Consider the following 14,961-nt stretch of genomic DNA (forward strand, 5'->3'; position numbering starts at 1 on the left):
GGGCTTTCATGAACACCCCCCCAGAAATTCTAAGAAAACTGTATGAAGGGACAAAAACAAGAGACTCATGAAAGAGGTCTATAAAATACCAAGATTATAATAAAGGAAGAAAGAGCACTGCTATTTATTCTGGAAGAGAACAGGAGAGAACTCGACTGAAAAAATAAAATTTAAGGACTTTAATTTTCATGTAACGTGTGTTAATTAACCTGTGCAAGCACTGCTTTAGGGGAGCAGAAGCACAGAATTTAATGACAATTAGAACAGACAACAATATCCCATTTTCTAAATGGCATTTCTGCCATTTCCATTTTGCTTTCAACAACAGGATATGGTCAAAAGAAACTTCCTTTTAATCACCTTATTAACAATGCAGTAACTAATCAGCATTTCATTATGTTTTCCTAAGCAGAGAATAACTCCTGTGGCAGCGCTCACAGCTGGTCACTCGGACAGCAGAACACTGCCGAGTTCTCTTTCTGGGCACGGTCTTGCCCACTCTGCCCCTGCTCTGCTTTAAGGGCAGGTCGGGACCAGCATGGTTGTCCTGTCCCTGCCTTCCTCACAGCCACGCACAAAGTGCTGCTCTAGGTGGGGATGGAGCACAGCGGGGAGATGTGTAAACGCATCAGTCTGTTAACTTCATAAAGCCCTTCCCATCACACCGCGCCTAAAGGCTGGGACACTGCCAAGCCAGGGACACACCGTAACTTACGGTAAAGTTTCAGGCAGACTTGTTTTCTGCTCCCATCCCCTGCCATTATAAAAGCTGAAAAACACAAGGGAAAAAAAATTCTATTTATTGTTGGGTTGCTCGCCAAATGCAGAGTCAGCATGTTTGATACGTACCATCAGCATTTCTTTGACAGTCACTTTTCTCCACTTGCTTTCATGTAGTGAGTGAAAAGGATAAAATACCTTTTTCTAGCAAAGTGATTGTAAAGCCACATTAGTGGAGGGATGCAGGTGCAGCTCTCAGCTGCCGCGCTTGAAGATGACACGGTTACAAGCTGGCAGTGTCACTCTTGGGCTGCAGAACCTCTCTGGCAGCAGCTCTCAGCCCTACGACTTTCCTCCACTCTCAGCTTTGTGAAACCCTGACTTTTGAGAGCTGACATCACTCAATCCTTCTCTCTGCTGGAACTGATTTATTTCAGGGATGCACTGGTAAAAACACAGAGTGCTCATGAGATGTGCTACCCCAAGTGTAATTTTCCCTTTGTAAATAAGTTTTGGCCACCACCCAGTCCGGGTGGGATGACTGGGAAGCAGCTGATATTTGAAATCTCAACCATAGCATAAATATAGTCTTTAATGAACTGTACATCTGAGAAAAAAAAAAAAAAAAGAATTGACTGGGAAATAACAAGTGATAACCATTGGAAAAATAAGCGAAGCATGTGCAGGAGGAAACTCCATTAGAGTGCTAGCCATGCAGTTAAAGATGGATGCGGTAAACTCGTGTGCGAGCAGTTCGCGGCGCTGCTGTGACCCACAGGCCCATTAGCTCTGGAGCAAGGGTAAGCTGATTAGCTCTGGAGAAGGATGATGGCAGAACTCATCAGCTAAGCTTGTTAGCTGCCACACAAAGTTGGTGTACCTTGGAAGCTTTGCAAAGTGATTAGCTTGGGGTGGGAGGAGGCAGCAGAGCCTGTTACATTTGATGAATAACCCAAACCAGTCTCTGCGTGGGCATGAGCGCTGCGTACGGATCAGCTGCCTGGCAAAGCTGGGGAGAGTGGGTCTGCCTAGGCTGGGCTGCGGGGGAAAGGCACCCGTTCCAGCGTGTCTGCAGCCTGCCAAGCCTGTGTCTTGCTCTCAGCCAAGGTCTGCAGCCTTGTTGCACAACAGTGTCAAGCCCCTGTGGTCTGCAAGTTCCTCCTAACTCCCCACCTGCCATCGCTGACTGAGCTGGGACCCGCACCACGAAAGACTGGGGAGGCGGACGCTGTCCCCTTGCCAGCACAGGACAAGTGCCACCAACTCTCCTCAAAATACCTCTTGACCAAGTTTATTTTAAATGCAAACCAGGGGAGCAGGATAATCCAGCCCAATGTAAAATGACAGTTTTCTTCCATCTCCCCTCATGGATGCCCTGCAGTCATTCAAGAACAACACCTCCTTTCTCATTTGGGAAACAATGTGAAAGAGGTACAGATCTAAACATCTCCCTTCCTTCTGTGGTGAGACCCTGCCTTGGCCATCTAGTTGGGAATATCACCAGCACTTCATGCATTTTTATACAGCAAGGTAATCATCATTATGTCCATCTTAAAATGGTTCATACAGCTCGTTACAAGCTGCTTCAGCCCTCTGAAAACTGCACAAACCTATTGCCACTCGAACTGCCTGCCCACAAGCTAAAGCAAAATAAAAAGAGCTCTGGTCTTTCTGCCAAGCCACCATGGCTGAAATCTTGTACATATCAGTTTCTATTTCCTGGATTTTTTTCTCCCCTGCCGCCCCCCCCCCCCCCCAAAAAAAAAAAACAACAAACAACAACAAACAACCTAGAATATTAAATATTAAAAACCTGCAGAAAACTTATATTAAAAAAGCTCTAATCACAAACCCACAGGTTATTTAGGCTATAAAGAACAAAGCAAATGTCTATAAAGGTGTAGAAAGTTAATTCTTTAGAGCACAACCAAAGAGGGAAAACACGTGCTTCAACTTAACGCTTTGTAATTTCGAAGTGCCTACCTGAAGAAATTCATTGTGAATGCATGGAGGTGTCTTACGCATTCATTAAGTCTGCTCGGTTAATCTGCTTTTACATAAAACTAAAATAGATTCACAAACTTCTCCAAACTGCCCCAGCATTTCCAGCATTCGTCCCTTTCTGACAAGCTTTGCAAGACTGGACTTGATTAAAAACTTTTCCTAAATTTCCATATCCTGAAGTCAAGGTACTAGATGGCAATCTTTGTTTTTGTTTCAAAATAAACTTCACAGTTGCAGAAAAAACATGATGCAAGTATAACCGACAGTTCAAAACCAGATGGCAAATAAAATTATCTCAAACCATATTGTTATTTTTACATTGCATTTACAATTTTCAACACTCATATTTGGCAGTACTGCTGTCCCTCATTTTATGTAGGTTAAAAGTGAGAAGCAGCTGTCTGCTCAATTCAAAGTCAAGTATTTACCCCCAGGTAGGATCTATTTATGTGCATTTAACCAACTATTTATAGTCACTGGAAAACAGAAGGTTTTTAAGAAAAGTGCTGGCACAGCCTTCACTATAACAGTGTTGATAACGCTTCTCTCTCTTCCCACTGGACCTTCTAATTTGATATCTCCTTTGGTAAAGATGAACTGGAATGTTGGGACCTGCACGATTAAAATTTCTTTGAGCAATGCCTCTACTTCCCCAGTTGCTTTTCTGCTGCTTGTAGCAATAAATCTTCCAGTCATGCAGTGAGACACCAAGGCACTTATTACTTTTATGAGATAGGCTACTAGGGCTTTGGGAAATATTAATAGACCATCAGAAGAGACACTGACACCAATCTCCACATACTGGAGGCAGAACATCTCTGTGCGACGTGGATGGTGATGAGCACAGGACAAACGTATAGCCAGATGAGATAGAGTGTCACCCACAGACATAATCTCCCTTCATCCCACAAATTTATTCTCCCTACCGCCCTTTCTAAGAAACATGACAGTCACACAGTGAGATTTCTAAAATGAGATATATGTCCCAGTCCCTTAGCAAAGCAGCAGCAGGAGCAAGAAAAAGAATTCATTTCTAGAAGCTGATATTCATCAGCAAACCCCACTTCTTTGCCCTATTCGCTGCTCCTACCGCAGCAAACAGGACTATTCTCATTGCCAAGCTTGACTGCACAAAGATCCATTAGATAAAAAAATATATCTAAATGAGAAATGCAGCAAAAAGAAATTAGTTTGGACAGCTCCTCCTCTCTGATCCTGACTATAATAATTATGTCCATGTCCTGTGAATTCATAGCTGCATGTCCCAGCATTGCTCATTTTACCCACTAACTTCAAAATCTTCTTCCAGATGTTGTTCTTCCCCCTCGCCCACCCTTCCACGTATCCAGAAGTTCTCTCATTTCTCTTTACCATCAAAGCTTTCCATTACAGGGCCCGTCCATCACACAGGTTCCCCTCAGCAGCCACGGACACACCTCGCTCTGCGAAGGAAAGGTTCCATCTCTGAAGCTCAGAGGATGGTTTTGCCCTTCAGCCCTCTCACGCTTTTCCTCACGCTACCCTTCCAGCCTGGAAGAGACTTATGGGAACCATCCATGCAGACATTAGCACATCCTGCTTTCAAATCTTTCCAGATGCCCTCCTGCAAAGAGAGCGACAAAACTGGCAGTCGATCAAGGCAGGCAGGTGACAAGCCGGCTCTGTCCCTCTTCCTCTTGCTGGCTGCCAGGTTCCTGCTGTGCCCTTCGACCTACCTCTACCGCCAATTAACAAACCAAATGAACCAACGACCACAAGTGTAAACTCATGACACTGTGCCAGCCACTGCCTAGTCCATTAGCTCACGTCCTCCTCCTTCCTTTGATATTCCTTTAGGTCTTGCTTTTTGGCTGCGAGCTTTCCAGATAAAACATCTCCCTCCACTTATTTGTCATACAAGAGCCAGTACTAATGTGGTTAATAACAGCAGCTAACCTCTGCCTGCTAAAGTATTAGCGATGCCACCCATAAAGCTGTGTCATATTTAGTGAGCTGTCAGAGCAGCAGCATCATTAAAAAAGCACAAGCACATAACTAATGCATGTAAAATGCTGCGACAGATACAATCAATAGGTTGGTTGGTGATTTATTCCAAAACTGACGGAAGCAAAGGGCTTGGCAGTGAGAACAGCTGAAAGCAGGGAGGCGAGGCAGGCAAACTCTCTCCTGCCGTAACGGTCCTACCACCTGGTTTTCAATGGCAAGTGCTGGTGAAAGCAACACGTGTTTTGTGAAACCCAAATGACCCCCACTGACTGTGGACTTCCACTGGCATACCTGGCTGTCTGAACTGGTCCACTCGGTTATCCCCTCACCAGCACAATGACTTCTATTAGCACTAATTTTTCCTTCAGCTTTTTACTGAGACCAGTGCTTTCGTGAGTACCCTCACTCACTCCCCTAATGATTTCTTCCTGGATTTGCAAGCTCTTTTATTCCTTCTCATTTCACATCAGAGGAATGGCAAGACTTTCGCTGCCTAGCGTTAGCTTTGTGTCTGCACACGATGTTCCCACTCCGCTCACCGGGACCCACAGACTTTATAATTAGGGCCAGGATTCAAGCAGCACCAAGCGCACTTGCAAAGATTCGCTTCAAAACCAAAAGGCAACTTCTCCAACTCCTTCCCAGCGCAGGCTCTCCCTCCAACCTGCAGCTCCGCAGGCTAAAGATGCGGGCTAAGGAAAAAAGTCATCGACTTCCCCTCCCCAGTGCAGCGGCGCCGGCTTGCTCTCCCCGGGCAGCAGCCCAGGCTGCCGGCTCCACAGCTCTTCGCTGCTGTCGCATTAACCAGTCTCTTTGTAGACAACCAGGGACTGCAGCAGCCGGTGTCCCCACGGGGCTGGGAGACCCGTAGTGCTTCTGAGGGAGGCTGAGTCCCTCCTGCACAGCAACATCAGCTGCTCTGCACGTGCTGGCTTGACCCAGAGAGCCCCAAGCTCGTGCCCCACAGGCAAGTGCCTCCAGCACCTCCCGCAGTGGGAAGATGGGACCTGTTGATTTCTGCAGTTTCATGTAAGTGTAAATTGATGAGCTACTTCAGGAAGCTAATATTAATTCCTGGAATAACGTGTCAGGGCTGCCTGGCTGATTACCCCTCATTCCTGTCTGCTTACAAACAATGATTACAGTCTAATCTCAGCACTCTTGGAGGAGCTGCGGAGAGTACCCTTCATCTAGTGTAATTATGTTCCAGCTCCCTTGGAGCTGAGGCTCTTATTCACTCCTACCATTATCTGCAGACTAATCTAGTCAGCTGGAATGGAGGTAAAAATTACTCCATAGAGCTGTAGTAAGCTCTTGCTCTGGCTCCAAAGCCAAGTTAAAGGAACCAAATTGTTTTGTGATGGTCAGACAAAGGCAGAGGATGAAGGAGAGATGGATCCAGCATATTGCAAAAGCAAGTGTTTGCTGGCACTGCCAACAGTCAGGGTTACTTTAATAAAACTCAATGAATCCTGTTTTCTGCAGAGACGCTGAGCCTGCTGTGTTTCCTCCAGCCTCCAGTGTGCTCTCACCCATTTTCAGCAGGATGGATACGCAGCAGCCATCTCTGGAAGCTCTTCTAAAAGAAAGCCTTTCCCCAGTGGGACCTGGTCATACGGTCTCCCCAGGTTGCTCCTCCACACTTCCGCGAGACCTCACACAGTACTACAAGGCAGTAAGTGTCAAAACATCATCAGCCTTTTGAATGTGATGGGAAGGTTTAGCTGTTTCCAGAACTTTTGTTCTAAATATCAGTCAAACACAGTATACGCCTGATTTAATCCTGCAAAGGCTTCCATGCAACTTCATTTTGCCTAAAAATCACTTATGGGTAACTGTGTGCATCAACACCCTCTAAACCCATTTTCTGATTCTTATTTTCTCCAAGACCTCCAAATTATAATATTATTGTAACTCCCTTTCCTTTTAACATAATTACAGTCTAGAAGGGCATCGACATTTCCTGCCTCTCTTGTTAAAACCACACAGTTTTACACCACCTCTTTGTGCAGACACCACTGCAGTCCCTTGCTCAGCCACAGGAAAGACATCTCCCTCTGAGGCCGAGAACAAGATCCTGTGCTGCCTTCCCTTGCTGGTGACACTGGTGGCGGCAATGGGACAGGAGGATGGTAACACGTACTAGCAACCACAGCAACCACGCACACACTATGGCATCAGCACAGGCTCAAACTGACCATTCATTCAATACTGCTACAGGTACCGGCTAGATTAAGCATGCAAAAAACCTGTCTGCAGGAGCTGCAATCACATTTTGCTTTTGCTGGGGGGGACACACATCTGTAAGCAGCAGCCCACCCCTGTGAACGAAGCAAGTGCACGTACTCCCACCACGCCTGAAGCACACGTGATTTAACTGCAGTAATCTGGGAAGCGAGACATCACTCCCCAAAGCCTGATCTCCCAGAAGGCAACCTGATACCTGAGCTGCCAAAGGTCCTGTGTTTTAATTAAGTGTTAAATCTGTTTTGGTTATTTATTTATTTTTTTAAATCTAGTAAGATGTTTCTCCTTTCCACAGTGCTGTCACTCTTTGCTGTGCTGTAATTCAGTAAGGAGAACAGTTAATTAAGTTTGAACAACAGTGTCTAATGACTTCTATTTAAAGCTGTTCATTAAAAAATATTACAAGCCCTCAGAAACCACCTAACTTTGGAAGCTAAACATAGTGCCTTAAGAGAATAAAACAGTATAGTCCTGCACATTCCCACTTCACAGGCATACCTGCTACCCCAAGCAAAACAGTGGAGCAAGGCATTCACTACTGCCCTACGAATGTTTATTTTAAATTTAAGTCATGATAAAACCACTATAAAAATAACAAAATGTCCCTGGATGCAGGGATCAAAATGAGTACAGGTAGCATCACTATTAAGCACAGTTTTATTTAAAATACTCTTCAGATGCAGAAGTAATACAGCTGATTCTAACCTGTGTGGAGCTGTGGCCTCAAGGAAGGAGAGGCAGAAAAGCAAAAAGGTCCTGAAGAGACGGGAAATACCGAGGAGACAACAAAATGAGACAGTGTAGAAAACCAGACAGCAGTCCAACCCGAGCATAATTACCCAAACTCTCAACAGGAGAGGGTAATCTAACCACGAGTGGCTTGAAAAAGGAATAGAGGAAGAGAAGGGGGAGCGGAGGGTTAGCTATTCTGTTTGACATCTGTGCAGCCTAATGCTGAAGTTCATCTCTAGTATTCAATAACACGCGCAGAGGTTATGCTGAGACATGCGATGGCATAGGTCCACTTCCAGCCCCTGCACCAGAGAAACTCCAAGAGTAAAATACACACAGAGATTTAGACACATCACTGCTAGATGCTAAACACTGGAATTAGCGAAGAAATTATTAAGAAGGCTGTTCAAATATTAGCCTATTTTAGCACAAAGGAGGAGATCTAGCGCGGCATTGACCTCAGATAGATCCTTTAAAAAACACATCCTGGAAGATGTGCGCTCACTGCACCTACCCACCCAAGTATCTCTAATGAGTTTCCTCCTACCTGGTATCTTGGATCTGGAGGGAACCCCTTGAGGTAACTTGTTTCCTAGTCTCGCCTTCCACTTAATGCACAGACTTGGAGTTGTTCGGATTGCAAAAGGGAAGCCTTATTTTTCTTATTCTTCTTGGCAGAGAAGTGACAAAGACAGCTATCCATCATTGCTCTCCATGAACATTGCATAGCCACAATGCAAGGATCACACCTGATTTATTTTCCATGCGGTCCTAATAAAAAGGCCTCTGCTGTGACTCTACTCAATCTTGCCAACACAATAAACAGAAACATAAAAATGAAGCCTAGTTTCATCCTCCTTTTTGAAGTCACCAAAGGGACATGCTGAAGGGAGTTCAACCTTCCCCCCTGAGAGAAGATGGATTCCACTGGTCCCCCGTGATGGGACACATTTTTACCTCCTTGCTGTCAAAGCCATCCTAGGTGTCATTGCACCATAGAGCTCTCCCTATCATTTGGCAACTTTGCCCGCTTCACAAAATCATCTGCAAGCTCCCATACCGTATGTCTTATCCCCATAAGATCTTGAATCACCAAGGCAGGATAGTATTTGAAGACTTATCTAAAAGTACTGAAGTTGTTAAAAAATACATCAGCCCTAAAATTGGATGTGTATATCAGCGGGCAAGAAAGCAGCAATATTGTAGCATGAGTCCAGAAGGTTTTCAGGAGTGATCCAGAGAATACAAGGCTTGTAAAACTTATTTCTGTACCAAATAAAACTAAATAAGAAACAATAAACCTCCAGGTGAAAATAATACTAATAAAGAAAGAAAGCCATTCCTCTCCTCTTTAGTAGAATTCCATAAAATTCTTAGGGGGGTGAGGGGGAAGAATCCCTGAGGATTAAGTTTAATCATTTGGATTTTCAAAGCTTCTGTGACAAAGTACCATCGCAAAGGCTACCAGAAAACTGTCTGAGCAATGGAGCAAGGGATAAAGTGCTATTACAAATCTAGAAATTAACTGAATGAAATTAAAAAAAGGAGGTATAACATATGATCAACATTCAACACAGCAAAAGATTACACTGGCATTCCCCGAGGACTGGTTTTGTCTAACGTTCTTCAGCTATTTGCACAGGGGAGTGAGCTGTGGTGTGGTGAGACTGCATATGACATCCTGGTTTGGGGGCCATCGAGCTGACTGACCTTGGCTAGTTTGCCTCTTAGGAGCACTAAAGCGCTTTGTCTTCACTGAAGGTTCACTTGCTTTAGTTACAGAAAATATAAAAACACAGCTGTTTAGCAGTTAAGCACAAACCTAAGAGAAAGCACAGAATAATGAAGATATTTACTCTCTTCTTGCAAGATGCGAGGAAATGATACCCAGAGGGAGTGAATAGCAATTTTAAATAGCTATAAAAAACTCTTTTCTCAAGTCCTGAATTAACATCTGGAGCTCAGTGTCACAGGCTGTCTCTCAGATCAAAAGTTCAGAGAAGTCAAAAACTGGATTAGGTACGTTAATAGCAAGCTAGTGGAGAAACACATTTACCAAAGCTTATGAAAAACATCTTTTATGAAGATATCACGGTAGTTTTTTAGGCAGGGTTACACCACGATGCATTTTGAAAACTGAAAATAAACCATCTTTCTATATTTGAAGATGCTTGGAAAGCCTCCCTCTAACTTGCGAGCAATCAAAACTAACACTTCAATGGCAACTTGCACCCCAGAATTGGAGCACCTGGGCAAAGCAGCAGAGACATCACTGCTCCCTTTTCAGGGACGGGGAACGAGACAGAGCAACACTGTCAGTGGCAGAGCTGGATTACAGACAGGAGATTCCTGGATTTTTTTGGCTGTGGGCTTGCCAATAAGCTGCTGTTATCTGCTGACCAACAAGAAGCAAACACAGCAGCAGAGCAAATTTCGGCAGTGAAGAGGAGGAGCATCCTCAGCTGTTCTCGGTCCCTCAGCCACCCTATCCCTGTCCCAAACACGGGCAACTTCGCAGTGTGGTCAGCTGTGCACTTCACCAGCATTCGCTGGAAGCGCATACCCCTCTGGAATACATACAGGATAACTATGAGCACTATGTACAGGATAACTTTCCAAAACCAATTCTATCAGTTCCCTTGATTCCCTGGGGACTGTGATTTCCACGCAGATACCTAAAGGCAGCAGAGGGCTGGCAGGCTCAGGAGGAGCAGAAGAGCTGTCATCCCACCTGGCCAAGAGCTCCAGCAATGCCCTTCTCATTTTTTATGCCAGGTTGCACACATAGGTGGATCTTTGAGCTTGAGCCTGTCTGCTGTCAGCTAGGAAGCAACTGTTCAAAGCAGTATATGGACAGCCGAGGAAAGCCTGCCCTTCATGGTTCCTCTTCTGTGTCAGGCCAACCCTGTGGCCAGCCACCAGCTCAATCCACAATCCAACCCCTCGCTTCCCTCCAGGTAACTGTATTTGCTTCCCAAATGTTCTTCCATCAGACACACGTCCTCCCACTGAGCTGCACAATCCAATGTCTGCACACATTCGCTTACGATTTGGAAAAAAAAAAAATAAAAATGAATTTAACTTTAAAAGCTGTAACGGCTTGAGGAGTCTCCGGAGTGAAACAGGAGGAGGGAAGGGGGAGTCCAGGTTAATAAAAGCTGTTAATTAGAGTCAAATTTGCTGCTTAATGTGTCAAGAACTAGTGAGTTACGAGTTAATCAACTGTTCAGAGTTCCTTGGGAGAGCAATAAACCTGAAGCCTGAAAACAGAAGGAGAAGGACAAGGTCACAGCCTTCAAAGGAGGCGTCTCTGAAATTGTTTAACCCTAAGGTCCAAGCCGGGAGCATCCTCAGAGATGTCAAGACATCCCCCATTCTGAACATCCTGTCGTATCACTAATCATCAGCGCTCCAAGTCTTTCACAGTACGTTCAGGTTCAGAGACACTTCCTTTTTTCCTTTTTATCTGCACTAGTTGGGACTTCTATAATGCGTGACAAAAGGCACAGAAAGACCGGTAACTCTTCGAACCCTTGATTTTTTGTTTCCGCTGCTCCCTTTCAAAGGACGTTGCAAAAGCCTAAAGCAAAAGGCAGAAAAGAAACACAGAAGAGTCGGAGGGTATCCATCAAGTACTGAGCTCAGGATCCTGTGTTCCTTGTGCGAGGGCTATGAACGTCTCCCTATCGCATGCAGTAAAAGGAGCTGCCACAGCAGGAACTGCCTTAAAGAATAAATTAATAAAAACAGCAGCAAAAAGAGAGTGAATAAAGCCGATCAAGAAATGAAGGGTTTTGGAGACTAGGCACTTCCCACATTTTAATGCACCTGGGAGACAGAAGGCAAATGATGGGTGATTTTCTTTTGCCATTGAACTATGGAAAGTTTTAATCTATTTTCACTCCAATTTACTCTTTGCAAGTCTAGCCTAGATGGAGTACATTCTTCTTCCCCGCAACATACTAGCCATCATTACCGTTTCTCTGTGATTGCTAAAAGAAGAAAAGCTCCAGTTGCTATGGGATCTCTGCTATCACCCAAGAGCTTTCCCAATGGGGGGAAAAAAAGAAAGCCAGAAAATAAATATTTATAGCCGAGGATTCCACCAGACTTTCAAACTTCTGCTAAAACAGGAGGCACTAAAACCATCTTTTTTTTCTTTTTTTTTTTTTTTTTTTTTTTTACACGAACCCCACAGCCAAGCATACACCCAACTCCAATAAAACTGTTAATCCACGAATATCATTCATCACTCGAGGGCAGTTCAACCGGCCCATCTTAGTGGTACTGGTGAGGTTTTGCCAAACAAACAGAAGAAGGTAGGCTCCTTCATCTGGAGAACTTTTGCTTGTCCTCCTTCCAGTGCTCTGCCCACTGACAGCAAGCTCCTGCACAGAGGCTGAACTATTGCTCTTTCTAACAATCAATGATACGCCTGTTCACCGTGCTAGATGGCAGGAGGGGACATGGGCACAGCATGGCACGAGGCTTGCTCATAGCTCAGCGGGTCACGGCAGACCTGGACACTGCTCGGTGCGGGCACCGCGGTGGACCATGCGCTTTCTCTGCTCTTGCCACCACGCTCCGCATCCCTCTTCTCTTCCCTGCATGGATGCTGCTGGAAGTTTTTAAAAGAAAAACCTTTTCCCCCCAGGATATTTCTTCTCCTGCCTTGCAACCTCTACTTAGTTTAGGGGGCAAATGTGCTATCTGACTGTTGTGGAGACAACATGGACTCCTGAGGTTGGGACTTGGCACAAAGAAGAAAGAGGAACAGATGTTCATAGATTTCATTGCAAAATATAATTACCCACAGTTTTGAATGCTACATACAACATATTCTGGTAAACGTAAAGCAATGGGAAGTGCCCTCTGTGTCCTTGTGGACATCTCGGGTGTTCCTCCAGACCCTACCCAGTTTCCATACTGCAACATTTCACACTGCAAGCAGCAGCCTTCGGAAACGTGGGGAGCACAGAGGATTGCTTCACATATAGCAAAGTAGTCTTTTTACCGTTAATTCTCTTGTTCCTCTACAACATCCAGGTCCTGAGGGAAAGCAGAGCCCAAAGCTAGCCCTGGATAAAAATATTAGTTGCTTCTACATTAAGATGCTTGTAATGATTCAGCAACTTAACGCCATCTTTCTACCAACAAGGAGTCTTTGTGGTTCCTCTATAAGCCAATAGTTCAAAGTGACAAATAAAATAAGAGGATTTGACAGAAGTCATTACCACTTACAAAGCTGTTGTACATTTGTGAGTACAAATGGGTCAATTGTAACCAAAACTTGCAGTTTTATTCAGCTGGGAGAATAATCCCATCCTTCTTTCCGAAAAGGAATCTACAATTTTGCCTCCCCTAACAAGCAATTCACCTGACGCATTAACAGTTGAACTAGTAAGAGCAAATGCAGCGTCATCCACAGCTCCGAGGTACAACTGCCATTTCTCAAAAGGCAGGTGAAATGCGCTGAGGAAAACCAGATCCCCTCATCAGGAGGGTGACCAGCTATCTCCTGACATCTGTAATATTTCAGATTCCTTTAAAACCCAGCACTTCCAATAAAGTGCAGGAGCAATCAATCCTCCACTCCTGCTGAAAACTGTTGCTGCACAGAAGAAAACAAACTACAGAATATCTCAGCAAACAATTCAGGGTCAGAAATTTTTCTTTTCTAACAATTAGTAGAGAGCGTTTGCATCCCTCCTCCAGCAGCCGCTGAGCACAGAGGGAAGGAGAAAGGGTCACAACCTTAATTCTGGACACAAATTGGCTGCCGGTTCTCCACTGCCGAAAAGGGGAGGGGAGGTTACAGCCACAGAGTTATGAGCAAGATTACACTGCAATCAGGGAATGGAGATGTGAGCTGGAAAGACATGCTGCAGGCAGGGAAAATATTTCTTAAATTAAACCCCTATTGTTCACCTTGCCTCTGCCTCGGTGGATAATCCATGAGACCCTGAGCTCCTGCCAGGAGCCAGTGTGAATAACTCAAGAGCATTTTTCCTACCTGTTGGTAATACAGCAGTCTGTGTGCATGAGCTTTCCACTTCTCCGAGCTGTTCATATGGGAAGCTAAATTTTTTGTAAACCCTGTGAATATAATTTCCTTTCTCCTTTTCCCAGTAAAATATATATTGTGGGTTTTCAGGATGAAGGGGTGCAAGCCGCACTGCTCAGAAACCATGAGTGCGGTACATGACTTTTCAGCACTTTGTGCATCATTAGAGCGAGGTTATTAACAGGACTATGGGCGGACTGAGGGCAACGAGACCATCACCTGTCTGGAGGACGATGTCTGAAAGAAAGGAAGGCAAATGCAAATTTGCAGAGGGAACATTTCTGAGATGAATTAAGTTTCCTTTCTCTGAGACAGACCGTGAAGAGCCTCAGACCTGAAGATAACCTGGTGGTAGTAACACCCTTTCTGAAGAAGGTTGCAGGGCAAGAATTATATGCAGATGGCAGGGCTAGTTCCCTCAGTGGACATCTGAGCCAGCTTCCCTGTTGACATGTGCTGTATAAAAAACATGAGTACAGCAACAACTGGCAACTGTGCTCTCAACACCAGTCACTGCTTAAGAATTTAGGAAATACTGCGTTGGAACTAATGTATTTTGAGATCTTCATTCGAAAGACTGTGTAAGACTGTAACAGCATACTATATATACAGTATGCTGTGATGCTAAATAGATCCATGCCCACTGAAAACAGCAGAAATTTTATTCAAGTTCTATCTTTTAAACCACTATGGATAACAACTCCTGCTTCCTTCTTCTCATTAACACTGGTGTAAAGTGCCTGGCACAAATCTGCATCAAATGAATATAACTACAGAGGAAAATACATTGCATTAACTTGTATGTCTGGCTGTCACTTGCTTTTTTCTGTCTTACCACTGCTCTTTCCCTCTTTTCTCCTTCCTTTTTCAATACAGCAGTTTGGTTCTATTTTTCTTCATAAATCACCTTCTTTGTCCTTCTTTTCTTTCAGTCTTTCACCTATTCCTTGTCAAGTCCAAAGTTGATTGCTTTCTCTTTTTTTCCCCCTAAGTTTGATTGATGTATTCTGCACTTACGTAAATTATTTTATACGGAGCATATAAGCTATAGAACTGCCTGGAGAATACTATAAGCACTGCTACCACCCATGTAGGTAAGGAGGAAAAAAAAGTGAAGTTAACAAAGTGCTAAATTAAGTAAGAATCTCTTACATCATACTTTGAAGCTTGCCAAAATCTGACTCTTCAGATGTACTGCAACAGCAGTT

The 14,961-nt window shown here is 44.4% G+C and overlaps 1 protein-coding gene across 2 annotated transcripts in view; it reads right to left on the reverse strand.

The window, feature by feature from the left end:
* The window catches only part of MAD1L1 (mitotic arrest deficient 1 like 1), a 380,568-nt gene that overhangs the window by 64,084 nt on the left and 301,523 nt on the right, over nucleotides 1-14,961 (reverse strand). The gene's annotated exons all lie outside the window — the stretch shown is intronic.

This window comes from Falco biarmicus, chromosome 4 (genome assembly GCF_023638135.1).
Source record: "Falco biarmicus isolate bFalBia1 chromosome 4, bFalBia1.pri, whole genome shotgun sequence".
NCBI classification, from domain to species: domain Eukaryota; kingdom Metazoa; phylum Chordata; class Aves; order Falconiformes; family Falconidae; genus Falco; species Falco biarmicus.